The sequence below is a fragment of the Scylla paramamosain genome, chromosome 10 (genome assembly GCF_035594125.1).
Source record: "Scylla paramamosain isolate STU-SP2022 chromosome 10, ASM3559412v1, whole genome shotgun sequence".
Classification (NCBI taxonomy): Eukaryota; Metazoa; Arthropoda; class Malacostraca; order Decapoda; family Portunidae; genus Scylla; species Scylla paramamosain.
The window spans coordinates 1,235,001-1,254,596 of NC_087160.1; the positions used below are offsets into that span (position 1 = coordinate 1,235,001).

Consider the following 19,596-nt stretch of genomic DNA (forward strand, 5'->3'; position numbering starts at 1 on the left):
AAGGATGGACTAAGTTGATGTTTGTGTTCGTGATGCTGCAGGTTTGTGTGGAGAGAGATATCATTACTAGAAAGCCATGAGCACTGGGATGGTTTATGAGGGTCTTTCATGTTAAGAGTTCTCTATATATATAAGCATTTGTCTTTTACTCTTTTTTTTTATATATATACTACATTCATTTACCGTGCGATGTGCAGTCTTACAGCTCTCTTTACTCTTCCTGCTGCTTCTGCTATTATTACTGCTACTGCTACAACTACTACTACTACTACTACTACTACTGCTACAACTACTACTACTACCACTATTAACACACTATTGCTACTTCTAATCACAATCAACCTCCTCCTCCTTTTCCACTACAACAACAACAACAACTACTACTACTACTACTACTACTACCACCACCACCATCTCCACCACCAACGCATCCCCCTTTGCAATACGTCATTCCTATTACTATCATAGCCACAGCAATTACATTACACAATAATTGCTTCTATAAACCAAAAAGGGTAAGTGCGGAATTGCCCAATTGTCATGTTAATGAGATACACACACCTGCCATTTCCTTTACAGACCAACAACAGAAGCTTTTTTTTTTTTTTTTCAGTGACACGTCCGTTTTCAATGCGTTCCGTCACTGTGCCTGTCAAGTGTAGGCCTGACGTGTTTTCTTGCAGCTTCCCTTATTTTATTTTCTTATGTTCTTATGTCCTTTTTTTATGACTCGTGAAACTTGAGTGCAAGGAAAGTAAAGAAAGAAACGCTACTAACATTTAGACAAGCAACGCTGAGAGATAAAGTGATAAAGAAAAAAATGTACGATACTTTCTCTAAAACTTATAATCAACAAGGAGAAAAGGAGAAAATTAACAGATGCAAATGCTAAGCTGTATTTTCGGTTCGATGCATGAATCCGTCTTCGTTTTCTTTTACACTTTTGCAGCACTAAGGGAAACTGAAATATTGAAGACCGCGAGACACAGGAGTAAAGGTGATGGAGCGACCAGGTAATAACATCCTATTTTGAGATATACTGTAAGGGAGCCCAGCATTATGAGACATTACAGCATAAGTATGAGAGAACAGAACACTTGAATTGATGGATGAGTAGACAGAGACAGACAGACAGACAGACTGACAGACAGACAGACAAACAGGCAAGCAGACTGACAGACAGACAGATACAGATAAATAGATAGATAAGTAGATAGATAGAATTGATGGAATAGATAAATAGATAAATAAACAAGGAGACAGACAGACAGACAAACAGATAGACACGTAGATATCACGAACCACAACACTGGGATCATAACGTGCTGTAATCCTTGAACAAACTCATCATCTAAGAAGGGAAAAAATGATGAACGCAAATCCAGCAACTTAGAAAAGGCTGAGATATGCAATTTACAGTGAAGATTATTTTTCGTTTCTTTCTGAGCAGAGTAGGTGAAAAAGGTTGGATGCGGTGGCCGGGGTCAGGGTGAGGGATGAGTGTTAGTTATATTAAAGCAGAGGGGGACAGTCAGTTATCTTGTATGGATTGCGCCCAGCTGCTGGCAGTGAAGGAATTAAATGTTGGAGTCAGCGAATATCATGCAGTTTGTCACGGTGCATTCTGGGATTATAGATTACCGCTAATGCTGCTAACACTACTGGCAGCCCCTTTCGCTACTGCTGCTGGTACTAATTGTATCTACTGCGTCCACTAGATATCACTTCCCCTACAGCTACTCCTAATACTGTTCCTACTATTACTTCTACTAACACTGCTATCACTACCATCACCATCACTACTACTACTATTACTATACCACCAATACTACCTTTACTATAACTACTACCAAAACAAAACAAACAACTCTCCTATCCTACGTATCTCCGTTTATATCAATATATCTGTCAGTATCCTCCTATTCTGGATAATCCATTTGGCACGTCATTGAGTCTTTTTTCTTCCTTTCTTTTTGTTTTCCTAGACCGGTGCACCTCGTAGAAAATGGTACCACAAACAACATCTACAGCTACTACTTCGTCCCAACCGCCTCCACTACATTAACAACTAAATCACTCTCAACTATTAACACTCCCAGCTAACAATACTCTACTGCCGAGGTGTGAGAGAGGAGACAGGGCGGCGCAATTGGGGCGCGCACCACCTGAGGGAGGCGGTAAGGGATGGGAGGTCAGTGGCTGTTTTGAGTCCTGGCCTGGCCGCTTTAAGGACTCCATTGCAGGCTGGGGGACTCCGCTCTTTACTCATTATTGTGTGTGTGTGTGTGTGTGTGTGTGTGTGTGTGTGTGTGTGTGCTTCTTTATACAGTACATCTGCTTCTCTTCTCTGTCTTTCGCCCTCGCTCTCTCTTTCTCCCACACGTACAAAGGACCAAATAAACACAGGAACCAGGAAACACAGAAGTAGAAACACAAACAAGTCATTGACGTAACAACAAGTCCTATCAGTTCTAAGCCTTTCTCTTCCTTCCTTTCATCTAATGGGCGGGAAACTGAAAGGTGGGAGGAAGGAAGAAGGTAGGAGGAAATAGAAGGGGACTGGAATGGAAGGAAGAAGCGTTCAGGTGTAGGTAAAAGGAGAAAGGTGGAGGTAAAAGGAGAAAGGTGGAGGAAACAAGGAATGAAAACAATGTCTTATCTATAATTGCATCAAGCACCAACAGTAGCACACGACAGGACGCAAATATAACACGATAACATTCCCCGGGTGTTTCCTCCTACCGTGGCTTAAGAGAGAGAGAGAGAGAGAGAGAGGAGAGAGAGAGAGAGGAGAGAGAGAGAGAGAGAGAGAGAGGAGAGAGAGAGAGAGAGAGTGTTTGTGGAATAGCTGGAAGTCCCGAGGAAGCAGAGAAAAAAGGATAGAAAAGTGTTAAAGCCAAAATAATGGCAATACTTCACCTCCAGGTTGTAGAGTTGTTAGATGCGCCTGTTCTTGCCTATTGCACACAGCGGCGCCATCACATTGGTCCAGTTCTCCTGTGTGACGCTTCAATTGCCCGGCCAAGTCTTTTCCATTATGAATCAGCGCGTCTGCCTCTCTCTGCTGCCGCGTTTCGTCTCTTCTACTCCTCGTCACGGTTTTTCCATCAAAGCACCACACCATCGTCTCCTCGTAAAGTTATCATAAATTTTCTCACTTTTCACGGGTTCATATATCAAAACTCTTCTTTCTTTGCGCATTTCGTATAATTAATAGTTACGTAATATAGTCAATTCCCTAATATACTTTGTTACGTTCCTTTTGCATAGTATATATTCATCATTTAAGTTATGTAATCGTCTGTTTAAGCACTTTCACTAATACTGTTTCCATTAACCCTCTACGATAATTAACAAATGAACGGCATTCAATGAAAAAAAAATAAATAAAACGAGACACAAAACAAGAAAAAAAAAAAAAGTAAAAAAGTGAGTATAGAAAGTAAGCGGTAACAAACTCGCCGCCAGGAAAAGAAAACGAAGACTGTGAAGGTATAACTTGTAAATAGGCGGGAGAGGAAGAGAGGAAAGAGTAGGGAGTAAGGAACTTGGCGAAGGAAAAGAAAGGAAACACGAAGAGGAAGACGACAGTTGCGTGAGTAGGAATGTTATGAAAATGAATGAGAGAGGTTTTGCAAAGAAAGGGATAGGAAAAGGAGGGAAGGTAAGGCAAGAGAAGGGAAGGCAAGGCAAGAGAAAAAAAATTGGGAAGGGAAGGGAAGGGAAGCGAAAGGCCAGGAATGGGAGAGATAAAGGAAGGGACAAGTGAAGTGAAGGGAAAGAAAAATGTGAGGTTGTGAGGCGTGAAGGAGGAAATGAGGGACACGTGTGAGTCAGCCGTGAATGAAGGAAGGGGAAACAAATGCAATAAAATGACGAAAAGATAAGAGAACAGCAACAAGAGAGAGAGAGAGAGAGAGAGAGAGAGAGAGAGAGAGAGAGAGAGAGAGAGAGAGAGAGAGAGAGAGAGAGATGAAAATGACAGTGGTGAGTTGACAAAAAGGTGTGTGTGTGTGTGTGTGTGTGTGTGTGTGTGTGTGTGTAAATGCATAACAACATTTCTTGTGATGGAAATAGGAAAAAAAAAATCTTTTCTCGTTCTTACACACACACACACACACACACACACACACACACACACACACAAACACACACACACACACACAGTCACCTTGACCGACCTGAGCTGACCGCCGTGAGCTTCTTGTAACCTTTGTTTTACTTAATCTTCTTTTTCTCTATTTCTTTTTCCTATTTCCCTTCTATTCATTTCATCCTTGCAGCTCATGACTCCACACACACACGCACACACACACACACGCACACACACACACATACATACACACACACACACACACACACACACACACACACACACACACACACACACACACACACACACACACACACACACACACACACACAGACACACGTACGTCACAAGCATTACCTTTGTGTAGTTACTCATCATCAAGACCAATAAATAAAAATGAATAAACAGATGCAAAAATTACTAATGAGCCAATATTCACGTATTAATTAAAGGGTTTCTGTTTGATAATAAAAAAAATACAGTAGCAACACTAACATACGACTAAAAAAGGAAAGCATAAATGAAACCTTTCTTTGATCGTTATGTTTTTTTTTTTTCTTTTAATAATTTCCAATGCATGATTTCACTTCACGCTTCGCTAATTGCAAATTTACACAACAGAATGTATTTCCAATCTTCTCTTTATAAGTGTAAAAAAAACAAAATGCATACTTTCATTTATTCCGCAAGAGAGAGAGAGAGAGAGAGAGAGAGAGAGAGAGAGAGAGAGAGAGAGAGAGAGAGAGAGAGAGAGAGAGAGAGAGAGAGAGATTACGAATAACCTTTTATATATTATTTTCTTTTTTTCCGTTCTTTCTTACAAATAAAGAATGAAAAAAAAAAAAAAAAAAAAAAAAAAATATATATATATATATATATATATATATATATATATATATATATATATATATATATATATATATATATATATATATATATATATATATATATATATATATATATATATATATATATATATATATATATATATATATATATGTTAAATTCAGAAGTCAACTTAATCCAGTTGGAAGGATCTTTTTGTATTATCCATTTATGTAATGTATTATACTTAGATTTGGGAACTATATGCAAGATAAAAGATACATTTCAAATTGCCCTCACCGAAAAATAAAATTAGAAAAAAACTATAACTTCCGAGCCGTAACTACACAACATAAATTCACTAAAAAAAAAAAAAAAAAAAAAAAATGGAAGCAAGGAGTTATATAATGCAAATAACGCATAATAAAAAAAAATAAAAATAAATAAACAAGAACAACAAAAAGGAAAGAAATTAAAAGAGAACTAGTTTAATGGTGTAAATATCACGAATGACACATGCCAGACAAGATCATTCATACACGTGCGTTCAAGTCATCAGGGCGAGGCGGCGGATGTGACAGCATTGCAAAATACATCCATGAATGAGAATATGCATGATGTGAGCCGACTTTTAGAAGAGAGGAACTAATGAATGGACGAGAAGGAATTGAAACGGGCTGCTGACACTGCTCCTCATGCTACCATTACTACTGCTGCTGCTACTGATGCTGTTAGCACTACCTCTATTACTACTACTGGTGCTGCTGTTGTTGCTGCTACTACTACTTCTATTACTATTGCTGCTGCTGCTGTTGCTCCTGCTGCTACTTCTGTTACTGCTGCTTCTGCTGCTGTTACTGCTACTGCTATTTCTATTACTGCTATTGTTGCTGCTGCTGCTGTTGCTGTTACTGCTACTTCTATTACTACTATTGTTGCTGTTGCTGCTGTTGCTGGTACTTCTACTTCTATTACTACTGTTGCTGCTGCTACTATGCTACTGTTGCTGCACAACAAAAACAATATTTAACAAAAAAAAAAAAAAAATAGCAAAAAAAAAAAGAATATTAAACATTAACAAAAACTATCAAATAATGTAATAAAAAGGATAATAAACACGATTTTCCTCATGCTTAACAAAACGAAAATGAATTAATAAATAAATACATGAAATATGTAAATCATCGATCAATAAGCAGATCAAGAAAGAAGAAATACATACTACAATAAACTATGAAATCAATAACACGATCAACACGACAATAAACACGAGTCTCCCCATGCTTAACTAAACAGAAAACAGGAGAAGCACGGCACGGGCCGGGAACAAAACGCTGCGAGGGAGAACAATAATTGCTGCTCGCGTAAAATTCAGGTCAGGAAAAAGCAAGCGTGAAAAGTTTTATATTTAAGGCAAACGCTCAACTTTTCCAGCCTTTCCTCTCCTGCCAATGGTTGCAGAGCGAGAACATATATACGAATGTTTTCAGTACTTACTTTGATTCCCTCGATTACCAACTAGGATGTATAAGAAAAATAAACGTTTGTAGCATTAGGACACAGCTCTAAAAATGTCTGGAAAATATATTCATCTGGAAACAAAAGCCATCTTTGACCGGAATAAAAACCTGTGGATACACAAAAAGAGAGAGAGAGAGAGAGAGAGAGAGAGAGAGAGAGAGAGAGAGAGAGGAGAGAGAGAGAGAGAGAGAGAGAGAGAGAGGAGAGAGAGAGAGAGAGAGAGAGAAAAAGGATAAAAGTGGAGATGTTAGCAAGGTCAATACCAGTTACCCCTAACAAGCAGTTAATGCAATAAAGAGTCCAGAGAGAGAGAGAGAGAGAGAGAGAGAGAGAGAGAGAGAGAGAGAGAGAGAGAGAGAGAGAGAGAGAGAGAGAGAGTAGAGAGAGAGAGAGAGAGAGAGAGAGAGACACACACACACACACACACACACACACACGCACACACACACACACACACAAAACACAACCCCCCCCACCCCACACCACACGCACACCACAACAGTCTATGCAGGTGTTAGTCACGGGCTGTAAACAGGTTGGAATCCCCCATCATGACACTACCCCCCAATTTCCTGAGGCAAAATGGACGAATAAAACGCCACGTAATTGGCAGCCTATAATTGGGACGATCGCCAGGCCATTGCAGTAGCCATTTGCAATATTGAGCATCTATCTATCGCACGGGGCTCCTCCTACTCCTCCTCCTCCTCCTCCTGCTGCTGCTGCTACTGGGGGACTGAGAGGAGGAGGACGAGGAGGAGTTGTTGTAAGGAAGGAAAAACAGAGTAGATGATGATTTGAAAGATCAAGAGTAAAGATTTTCAGTAGAGAAATGAAGGTATGAAAGGAAAAGCAGGAGGAGGAGGAGGAGGAGGAGGAGGAGTGAGGGAGGGAGAGTTGATATAAGGTAAGGAAAAAAATAAATAAATAAAGGGAGATGGTAGAAGACCAGTAACAAGAGGAAAGAACATAATCAGAGAAATGAAGGTATGAATGAAGGAAGAAGAGAAAGTAAAGGAAGACGAAAGAAATGGTGAAGTAACACATTATTGATCAGGTGAACAAGAATGACACTGTAAAAATGGAAGATAAAGAAAATGAAAGTAAATAAAAGAAAAACATCAAAACCGACAAGGAGGAATGAAAATATAGAAACTAACACAAAAATTAAACAAGAGAGAGAGAGAGAGAGAGAGAGAGAGAGAGAGAGAGAGAGAGAGAGAGAGAGAGAGAGCCATCCTATCTCGCCAAGTATCAATCCTCGCGTGGCATCATTCTTGCTCCATTAATCCCCGTTGTCTGCACAGGAGAGAGAAAGAAACAAAGAAAGCAGCAAAGGGAAGGCGACGCGCAAAGAACCAAAACACAGATAAGGGAGAGAAACTGTATAGAGCGAAAAGAAAACAACAAAAACGGATACATAACTAAAGGACGAGAAAGAAATGGTGGAAGAGATAAAAGTATATGCATAAAACACAAAGAGAGATATACGTGCAGACATGAAATGGGAAAGAAATGGACAAATATGTGACGTGAGAAAAATACGAACACAGATAAAAAAAAAAGAGAAAAATGCTGTTAATAATGAAACTATACCTGAAGGAAAACAGATACAGCTTCTCTATTTCCAAAGGGACAGAAATTAGTATAGTAACCCCGCGTTTTCTGTCCCGCACAAGTCGGCAGAGGCAAAGAAAACGAAGCTTTATCATTACTATCTCACATTTAACTTTAGATTAGTGCCACCAAGACAAACAGCCTCCTAAGCGACAACATATCTGCCTCTTTTTGTTCATCGATCTGACGAAGACGGTGACGGAAGCAGTAACGCGGGCAGCGAAGGGAGGAAGGATACGAGTACACAGTAGGTTAGCGGAGTGAATTTCGGCGCCGGCGTGTCTTTCCCGCGGCCTCGTCGGGGTAATGAGGTGGTGTCGGGGCGGCCAGGGTCGCTAATTGAGCCATAAGTCCCTTTTTACTGAGCGCGTTGCCAAATATATTGCCGCTAACTACCTGCCTCGTTTGGTGTCTGCTAATGGCGACAGCTGCAAGTTTTACTCTTTATATCCGCTTCTGGTGCTGCTGCTGCTGCTGTTGCTTTGCTGCTGGTGTGTGTGTGTGTGTGTGTGTGTGTGTGTGTGTGTGTGTGTGTGTGTGTGTGTGTGTGTGTTCTTCAAATACCTATTTAATATTTTAAAACGCTATGAATTTTGGTTGTATCTTTTCATCAACATCAGGAACAGCAGAATGAGTTGTAGTGATAGCAGGAATAGTAACAGAAAGCACTTCCACTAATAAAAAAAAAATGAATAAATAAATTAAAAAATGTCGATGCAGTAATACGAATCAAGTAACATGCATTCACGAGAGCAAAGCGAGGATCCTTATCAGCAACTCTGGATTATATGCAAAGAAAAATATGAAGTAAAAAGGAATGAATACGTGAAGCAGAATCAGCATTGCAGAACTGAGTTACAAGTTTGCAGAGTAGCGTTTCATTACAACTTTCTATATACTCGTATTTGAAACTTTACATACTCGTATATATATATATATTTTTTTTCTTTCTCCTTTATCAGCTATTTTTTTTTTTATCGTGAGCAGTCAAAACAATCATATTAAAATAACTTTGGGATACTAAATCTGAGGAAAACGCCAATAAATCAACATAAACGAATTACCATACTCTCTCTCTCTCTCTCTCTCTCTCTCTCTCTCTCTCTCTCAAGCGAACAGGATTAAAATATATAATACCTTTTAGTTTCTTTCCCTCTCACCTTCATAAAATACACGGAATACATCACTGTTGTATAAATTCCTGTAGTGAAACATGAAGTGAAACCGTGTATTGAATATTATTAAAGAAAACGCGACCAGAACAAAAGAAGGGTTCAATTACGGAAAGAGAGAGAGAGAGAGAGAGAGAGAGAGAGAGAGAGAGAGAGAGAGAGAGAGAGAGAGAGAGAGAGAGCCTTCCCTAAACTTATCCCTGAAAATACTCAAGTAAGTGGAACGAACCAGTAGCCAGCGACCCCCTCCCCTCCCCGCCTATCCCCTCCTCTCTCCCTCAGCCATAATCCCTCCCTCCCACCCGCGCACCTTCTCATAACGCGCGGCGCCTCACAGCACAGCGCGTCGAGAACACGTGATGCCGGCGAAGTAATATGTTTATAGGCGGGTTGTAGCGCGAATAATGGGCCGCCATCCATCTTTGTCGCACTGACGGCCAGGGGAGTGAAGCAAGGGGGGAGGGAGGGATGCCAGGCAGTGTTATTTTTCATTATTCTTTGAGTGGCGGTGCTGGTGGTAGTGGTGGTGGTCTTTTTTTTTTCCTTCTTTTTAGTCTTCTGGTTTGTGTGTGCGTAGGATTAACTTCTTTGTGTGTCAGTTTCCATGCCTGTCCGTGTGTGTTGTTTTCTTGTTTATTTGATAGATGCAAGCTTACGTATGCACGCTGTACACACACACACACACACACACACGCACACACAGGCATACGTGTACAGAGTGTATCCTGATGAAAAGATGCCAAACTTATTTATATTCATTGTGCTGACAGTCGAAGAGACATAATGGAGGTTGGGGAGGACGAGTGCTCTTGTTACTGTCACCACACACACACACACACACACACACACACACATAACTATAACTATCTTCTGTCTGTCTTACCAATTCAATAAGTAACCAATATCCTCCCTCTTTTATCCCTTTCCTGGTTTACTCTGGTCTTCCCTGTTTTATATTTTCTTCATTCACATTACAGTAACTGAATTAAGAGTATCAAGACACCTCTGGAACTAGACTTACCAACCAATCTGGAATAAACTGACCAGAGCCAGAGACGCAGGGTAAATCAATAGAGCCTTGCCTTGTGCACTGTATTAGTAGTGGCTGTCAGTGGTAATAGCTGCTGAGATGATGATCAGGAAGGACGACTATGACAATGTGAGTGAAGATTATTAGGTAAGGTAGATGGAAGTAGGTACATGTTTCTTAAAAGACTGCTACGTGTAGGCCTGATGGCTTCTCGCAGCTTCCCTTTCTTCCTTATGATATAAGATAGCACTGAAACGTTTACCCTTACTGGAAAGTCTAAGGTCACCGCGGCAAGATACCAAGCCCAAGGCGTCACGATAATGAGAATCCAGGTTAGAAATATCGTCAAGTGCGCGACCTTCAAGGGCAAAAGGTCAGCTATGCGTTTTTATAGCATGGATATCACCGATACTCCAGAAACAGAGGTTTGCTGCTACGCAACGCTGACGTCACCGAGAATAATCTCTCTCTCTCTCTCTCTCTCTCTCTCTCTCTCTCTCTCTCTCTCTCTCTCTCTCTCTCTCTCTCTCTCTCTCTCTCTCTCTGTCTGTCTGTCTGTCTGTCTTTTTATTTTCCTGTCATATCCTACATCTGTTTAATGCGAGCTGCAAAAAGGGCAGCTTAATGCATCCGTCATTTATTCTCACCAGTCACCAACAGCTTAGGGTCAGGCCTTGTTACGCTCCATCAAAGCATCGCCTCTATCCTGCAGTAACCCTCGCGGCTGTTGCTATAAATACTGCTTTCCTTCCCATCCTTCCACTTCAGCCTTCTCGATCCTGGTGGCAGAGAAAGGCTTCGTCAGTTATTAAGACCATGTTCTGAAACACTTCTTTGCTGTACCTTCATTTCATTGTATTAGTTAAGTTTTTTAAGGTTTTAAGTTAAGGTTTTTAAGGGTGTCGTTATGGTTCTAGTGACATATCTACAAGATTTCTACATTATTAACGGGAGAAACAGTCTTGAGAGCCCGGCTATTGATCTCTGTGGCCTTTGAAAATAGTCGTGGTGGGAGAGCAAATCGATTCAGAATATGGCCCTCAGTATCACAAACGTAATTCATGAGAAGCTGCCAGCCTTGTACGCTTCGAGGATCAGGTGTTTACAGCAACTCAACACAATTTGCCCAGTGAATCCTTTTTCCTTTCCCGGCTGTAAGAACACACACTCAAAATCTAGCAGCGTAGTTGCGGTCCAGGTGTGGACTTCTTGTTGATATTTCAAGCTTTCCTTCTTTGCGTGATGGAAGAAAGTGGAAGGCTGTGTGCGTTGCCAGAGGAGGAAAGTAAGTGGAAGCGTGCTGTGCGTGACTTCACCAGGCTTGGGTTTCAGAGGCTAATGAATTATTTTCTTGGTTACTTTTCTTCATAAATCATTTTTCTGGTTACCTTTCTTCATTAGAATCTCTTTCCTCTTTTTAAGAACGGTCTTTACTTCCTTAGGACCCCCAAGGACGCAGCTCGCAAGGACAAACACGCTCGTGTCACACTGATGATGAAAAGGTCCAGTGAAAAAAAAAATATATATATAAAGAGCGACATTTATTAGGGTCACGATAAAATAACATTCGTTTATATATATATATATATATATATATATATATATATATATATATATATATATATATATATATATATATATATATATATATATATATATATATATATATATATATATATATATATTATTGTTATTATTATTATTATTATTATCATTATTATTATTATTATTATTATCATTATTATTATTATTTCTGGTGTATACGTATTCGCAAACTCGTTCTGCACATAAAAAATTTTAAAAGGTAGATTTCATTCTTCAGTGTATCACCGGCCGTCATTTGATTTGGTTTGCAGGTCTAGGAAAAGTAAGGAAATCCCACATGCTCCACCTCTATCAAAAATCACGCGGAAGGAAGTGCTTGAAGAGGCAGCGAAGAACTGGTGTGGCGATAACCTCGGCACTGTTTGTCCTACACGCTTTCTGAGACTGAGCAGCAGTTCTCTTCCTTTATAAAGCATTGCTATACGCAGGTGCCTATTTTTTTTTTTTTCTGTACGGAAAATATAAAATAATTTATTTGTTCTCATAACTTTGTTAATCCCTTCAAGAGCCAAATACACGCGGCCGTCCCGAGGCGCGCCGGCTTAATTAATACAGACACACACGCACGTCTTGGCCTGACTCGCGCGTTGAGGCACAAATCAAATCACGGACTGGAGGAACAAGGGACTGGCGAAACACAGGAATGAATATCCACTGTAGCTCATTTCAAGACAATTTTCCCCATAATTTTGGCTCATTGTTTACTGTTTGTGGTTTCAATGGGCTTTTCTTTTCTTTTTTTTTTCTTTTCTACATTTTGTTGCGCTTTGCCAGAGGTCCTCTTACATATAAATTATAAAAAAAAATCACTGCCCACTTTGAGGCACTTCCGTCTTTATGAAGCGAATACTGAAAGATAAAGATGAAATTTTATGAAAGTTCGATACTGACTTTTTTTTTTTTTGTGTGGCATTAGATTCCGACACTAACGCCCATAACCTCCTGCCAGGAATGCCACAGCCTGGACAGTAGTAAGTTTTCCACGTCAGCAGAGGGGGAGCGTGCAAGGTTTCAGACACCATGCTTGCTGCCTCGCCATCACCTGCATTGATGTGATTTGCAGGTTGAACCATTTAAACCTGACTGCTAATGACATTAGAATTTTATTATTATATTTGAATAGTCCATGACAATCTTATTATATTACATACACTAAAAAAAATAAATAAAAAGAAGCATTCGCTCATCTCTTTTGCTTTGAACATATTCTAATTTCCCCAAGACTTCTTCATTAAGCTGAGAAAAAAGCTACAACAGTGAAATAGTTAACTGTAACATACGATTACATAAATTTTCTCATTAAGTCTTAAAATACACAGTAGAATTTATAAATTCTTTTCGTTATATTCTCATTATAAAATCTAATCACATTCTCTTTTCAGAACTACTTTATTGATGAAAAAAAGTACTGTGAACGTTACTATCATCATCTTTAATATTAAGTAACTGATACGCTTCCATTTATGATCAAGACATCCTTCATCCATTTCAACCTTCTTCAACCAAATTCCCACTTCCCTCCCTCCCTCCTTCCCTTGTCCTCATCTACGGTGCACACCACTCTACCGCCACTCAGTCATCACTCATCTGACAACTCCTGTCCCTGCCCCGTGTTTTCAATGCCGGGAATCAAAACTCTCTCCTCTCGCATTATCCTTCCCTCTACCCAAGTTGTTCATCGGAGACTTAACAGTTCATATTTATTCTAAGTTTATTTGTCGTCAGACCGATCAACACACTCATATTCACAGCTACACACACACACACACACACACACCTAAATAAAACATGATAAAAAGTAAAATAAGAAGAGATGAAATAAAAGAGAAAATGAAGTAGGGCAAGAATGAAATCAAACCAAAAAAATAAATGAATAAATAAAACAGAACAAATATGAAGACAAACAAAAAATAATAAAATAAATCAGTAAGTAAATGAACAAATAGATATGTACATAAATAGATACATAAATACATCAATAAATAAACAAATAAAACGATAAATAAACAAAGATAAAGGGGCACTAATTGCTCACAATTACGACAATTACACAGTTTCCATACTAATCTGTCACTATGTAATTAGCGTTGATTAGAATTTCAAAGCAACAGTAGTAGTAGTAGTAGTAGTGGTAGTAGTAGTAGTAGTGGTAGTAGTAGTAATAGCAGTAGTAGTAGTAGTAGTAGTAGTAGTAGTAGTAGTAGTAGTAATGATAATAATAACAATAACAACAGCAACAAAAACATCAATAATAATCTCGTAGGCATTCACATCCCCAGAAGCGACGCAAGACACAAACAGGAACTAACACCCGCACCAACACCACACTGGGAATAGAAATGCAGGTCTTCCCCCTCCCGACTTGTTAAGCACACAATAACACAAATAACCTGCACCGACGGAGACGCAGACCACGGAGAAGTTGCACGCTTATAGATTCTTACTGAAAAAAAAAAATTGATAAAAGTAAACCTTAACTACATTTGTTAACAGAAAACTAAACCAAGGCAAAATTTAACAGAATAGTTAAGTATATCCACTGAGGCTCTGCGCATGAGAGAAAATGGAGAAAAAACGGGATGTGGATATTAAGGGTTACTATTGACAAAACTCTAACATGGTATAAACCTGGGTGATGAACAGGCAAAACGTGTTTTTTTTTTTCTTTTTCTTTTCGTTATCTGAGAATTAGCACTTTGTTATGTTTTCTTCTTTTTTCATTTATTTCTTACACAAAGTTAAGATTTTTCCCAAAAGTACGAATATACAAAAGTACATATACACATAATATACATAAAGTGTGTGTGTATATATATATATATATATATATATATATATATATATATATATATATATATATATATATATATATATATATATATTGCAATTTTTTTTTTTTTCCAGTTCAATGACTGGAAGTGGCTGTAGAACAAGTAAAGGTGTCTCAGAGTGATTGGTAATTAATTAGGGAAAGATGTACCAAGTGGCAGTCAAATGTTTAAACATCAATTATATATACAGATTTGTGGCTCGTCTATGATCGGCACCACACAAACACACACACACGGCAGAGAAGCGGGTGGGAGTGCATTGTTAACACCATACAACCACACCACGGTATCCTTGGCGCCTCACCCCATCCCACCCTCCCTCGCCCCGCTGAGCCCCGGCAAATCCGGCCCTATCTCGCCAGAGCTGACGTAAGAATTTCCCGTCTCACCCCATCATTATTTAGGATAATTTATAGGGTTTCCCAAGTGTTTCCGTGTGGGAGTGTATGAGGAGGAGGAGGAGGAGTATTGAAGGTGCAGCCCTTCTGTTCAGAGCTACCCCCCTGAAAACATGACGTCATCGGACCCAGACCGAGACCTTCCCTGCTCCCCGCCCTTCCTGTATCTCTTCGTTAATATTTCCCTCATATTTCAGGGTTTTTCAGGTGTTAAAAGATGTTTTCTAGATTGTGTATGTAGTAGAAGAAAGAGGAGGAGAAGGTAGAGGAGAAGCGAGGAGTATTAGGGGGAGAGAAGAGGAAGAGGTAGTCCTGAGGAGAGGACGAAAAAAAAAAAAAAACATTTCGGCCCCATATTACGATTTTTTGTACTTTATTACTGAAGTTGGCTTTGTTTTGATACTAATATATACTGCCTTTCTGTCGACGACCCTAAGTGTCTTGACACCCCCCTCAACTTTTTCTTCATTAACTTCTGCAACATTCGCGGTCTAAGATCTAATTTTCAATCTGTAGAACACCACCTCTCCTCTTCTAAACCTCATCTTCTTTTCCTCACTGAAACTCAGGTGTCTGAGGCAACTGACAGTAGCCCCTTTTCTGTTCCCTCCTACTTTCTCTATCCTCATTTTCGATCCAAAGCTGGATGCTGCGTTTATGTGCGCAATGACTTAACCTGCTCTCGTGCCCACGCTCTTGAATCTTCGAGTTTTCCACCATCTGGCTACGACTGCAGAGTCACTCTCATACTAAATTTATCTGTGCTGTATACCTCTCACCTAACTCCTCTGATTATAAGAAATTCTTTGACTACTTAACTTCCAAAGTGGAGCACATTCTGACCCGCTTCCCTTTTGCAGAGATCTCCATTCTTGGAGACTTCAATGTTCACCACCAGCTTTGGCTTTCCTCTCCCTTCACTGACCATCCTGGTGAACTAGCCTACAACTTTGCTATCCTCCATGACCTAGAGCAATTGGTGCAACACCCTACTCGTATTCCTGACCGTCTTGGAGATACGCCCAACATTCTTGACCTTTTCTTGACCTCTAATCCTTCTGCTTATGCTGTCACCCTCTCTTCTCCGTTGTGCTCCTCCGATCACAATCTCATATCTGTATCTTGTCCTATCGCTCCAATCCCCCCTTAGGATCCGCCTGGTCGAAGGTCCCTCTGGCGTGTGTGTGTGTGTGTGTGTGTGTGTGTGTCCCTTTCTTTTATTGTACTGATGGTGATGCAGTGTGTGTGTGTGTGTGTGTGTGTGTGTGTGTGTGTGTGTGTCCCTTTCTTTTATTGTACAGATGGTGATGCAGTGTGTGTGTGTGTGTGTGTGTGTGTGTCCCTTTCTTTTACTGCACAGATGATGATACAGTGTGTGTGTGTGTGTGTGTGTGGCAATGTGCCAATGAAGGAGACAGTGAAGGAGTGAACCAGCAGGTCAGTGAGTGAACGTTAGTGAATGAGTCAGCAAATAAACTCACCTCTCTGTAATCGAGCGAATGAAACAGTGAACGTGTTTGTGTTTGTGGTGGTAGGGGAGGGAGGGAGCGTGCGTGAATGTGTGTGTGTCCGTGGGAATCCCTTCTCACCCCACGTTTGTTCCACAGAGAGAGGAAACACACACACACACTTAAAAAAAAAAACTACTGAAAAGAAAGCCAAAAAAAGACAAAAAAATATCGTAAATTGACTGCTTTGACACGCTGCATTGTATCTATTGTTTCGCACCATTCTGGATCACAAAAATGACGCGGGGAAAAAAAAAAAAAAAGAGGTGCGGCGGGAAACAGAAAACTGGAGGAGGAGACAGATGGGAAAGTCCTGAGAGGGAAATGAAGGTGGCAGACAGTGTGTGTATCTTTGACGCTCACATTTACAAAGGAAATTAAGGAAACTAGCACAGGGGAGGAGACGGGTGACGGTGAAGGAGTGTTGGTGGTTGTGTTATGGAAGTATGGATGGTAAAGAAGTTTAGAGCAAGTGTGGAAGAGTGAAAGGAGAGTAAAGAAAGAAGGGGAGATGGGAGGGTAATGAAGATGTGAAGGTAAGGAAGAAGAAAGGGTAAGAAAAATAGATGGTAAAGAGAAAGAAGGGTAGAATAAGTAAGGAAGAAGAGAGGGTATAGAAGATGGAAGGGTAAGGAAGAAAAAAAAATATGAAAGAATAGAAGGTAGAGGGAAAGGAAGAGAAAAGAAAAGGGTAAAGAAGGGGAGAAAGAGTAAATTTAAGAAGAGTAAGGAAGATGGAAATTATTAGGAAGAGGAAAGGATAAGAAAGAGAACAACGTATGAAATATGAGAAAAATAAGGTATAAACGGTAGGAAGGAAAGCAAGAATAAGAAATAAAGGGAACAAGATTGGATGAAGTATTGCAGGAAAAAAATAAATATGAACTCGATGAACGACTGAATTGAGAAAGAAGCAGCGGGAAGCACGTACATTGTAGATTAAAGGGTATGGGTGTGAATAGAGAAGTCATGTAGGACGGATTAAATACCAGATGTAAAGGGACACAGGGAAGAAATATTGTAAGAAGGGAGGTTAGGGTTAATTAGTAAAATCCTACTACTATTTTTTTTTGTATGCGTCATTACAGTGGCAATTCATTTTATTACGTAAACTAAGCTGACGCAACTGCCTCATAAAACTCCCCAAAGCTTATTCAGAGAAATAATAACTGTGACGGTGATGTATTTAACAGCTGAGTACCCGATGTTCTTTACCAGAAAATACAATACATACAGATACATTAGCTGGAGTGAGACAGGCGGAATTCTAGTAATAATAATAATAACAATGAGAGTTGATGCACTATTATCTATACGTATCACTAACATCCCCGCCAGCAGCAACAACCGACGCCAGCCGCCCGCCTCTGTTCGCTCATGATGGGAGAAGAAAGGCATCTCTATCTGAAACTCATTACTACTTTGTATTTTGCATAATTCATTCCGCTGCACGAGGCTGAATATGGCTTGAGTACGAGGCTGCTCCTGAAATTTATAGACAATGCCGGAGGAAATTCACCCTTATTGCTCTTGATTACTCGATTAACCCTGCATATATATGTTGCGCGGGCAGCGGCTGGAGCAGTGTAGCCAGTAAAGAATGACTGGCCAAGGGATGGAAAAATGCCGCTTGCTCAGCCTCATTAAAGAGAAAATAATGAATTGGAAGCTGCGATATTCACCCTCCGAGCCTCGTTACATCGCACATTCCCAGCCTCGTTCCCCGTGACGGATGCAAGGTGACAATAAACCAGAGGACATTCACCGCCAACATGGGTCAGCGCACTAACATTACTGTACTCCAACTCCGACGAACATTACCACGACCATTTTAACAACATTCCCCCCCCCATCCTATACTCAGGTCCCTCACCAATACACTAATAGTATGTTCACAAAATAGACTAAATATGATAAAAGGTTGCTTAACACTTACATAATTGCTGATGAATTTCTGCTGTTTGTACACACCTCAGGATTCGTGTAGATGTTATGACACAACACAGCGATCATTACCACACTCCTTCGCAGCCTCTCGTCCCTTCACGAGAAATGACTCCAGCTTCCTTACCGTGTCTCGTCGTCTCACAGAAAGTTGAGTCCAGCCGTGTTCCGAAACAGCGCCGAGTCGAGGCTGCTGAACCACCTAGATATTTTGTTCATGAGCAGTCATCGTGGTGTGTCCCTCCCACCTCCCTCCTTCCCTCTGCCCGCCATCTCGTGTTTAGATGGGAAACTATAACGAAAATATAAATAATTTTCTCTCATAGCTTATTTATTTTGATACTTATCTTTTGTTCACTCTATAACGTAACGAAAATTCTCCTTTCGAATTTATATCGTAACTAAACCTATGTCATTACGCAAATAAAAGTTGAATTGTCAATATTTTAACATTTTTAATTAGTGTTTCAAGGCTTCAAAAGTTTTCAATGAACACGTTACAGCTTCATTCATTACAGAGAGAGAGAGAGAGAGAGAGAGAGAGAGAGAGAGAGAGAGAGAGAGAGAGAATAGAACAGTATCAAAAAGGACGAAAGAATAACAAAGCACAGACGAAAAATAAAAATAAAATGATGAATAAATGGAAAAAGAGTTAATGTGAATCAGAGAGAGAGAGAGAGAGAGAAAGAGAGAGTAGGCATGTGTGTGTGTGTGTGTGTGTGTGTGTGCGTATCCAAACAATATAACACGACACTAGTAACTAACCAAGGCTTCCCCTCGAGGCCACAACACTGCTCGTTCCCCCCAGCCAGGCAATATGCGCCGTGACTCCACTGCTGATTCCGCCCGCCCTGCCTCCCCGCCGCGACATGCCTCCCTCGAGTGCCATCTGCCGCCGCCAACTGCCTTCATATGAGGTCGTGAAGACTTCAGAAGTAAGGAATTAATAATAACCTGTCGCTTCCTCTCTCTCTCTCTCTCTCTCTCTCTCTCTCTCTCTCTCTCTCTCTCTCTCTCTCTCTCTCACTTATATCTAACACACAGAGGAGGCA

The 19,596-nt window shown here is 40.2% G+C and overlaps 1 long non-coding RNA gene across 1 annotated transcript in view; it reads right to left on the reverse strand.

Annotated features, from left to right (window-relative positions):
- The window catches only part of LOC135103969 (uncharacterized), a 54,994-nt gene extending 36,205 nt beyond the window's left edge, over positions 1-18,789 (reverse strand). The window contains exon 1 of the long non-coding RNA XR_010270247.1: positions 18,537-18,789. This is a non-coding gene — a long non-coding RNA (uncharacterized LOC135103969). The remainder of the gene's footprint in view (positions 1-18,536) is intronic.
- Positions 18,790-19,596: the final 807 nt, after the last annotated feature.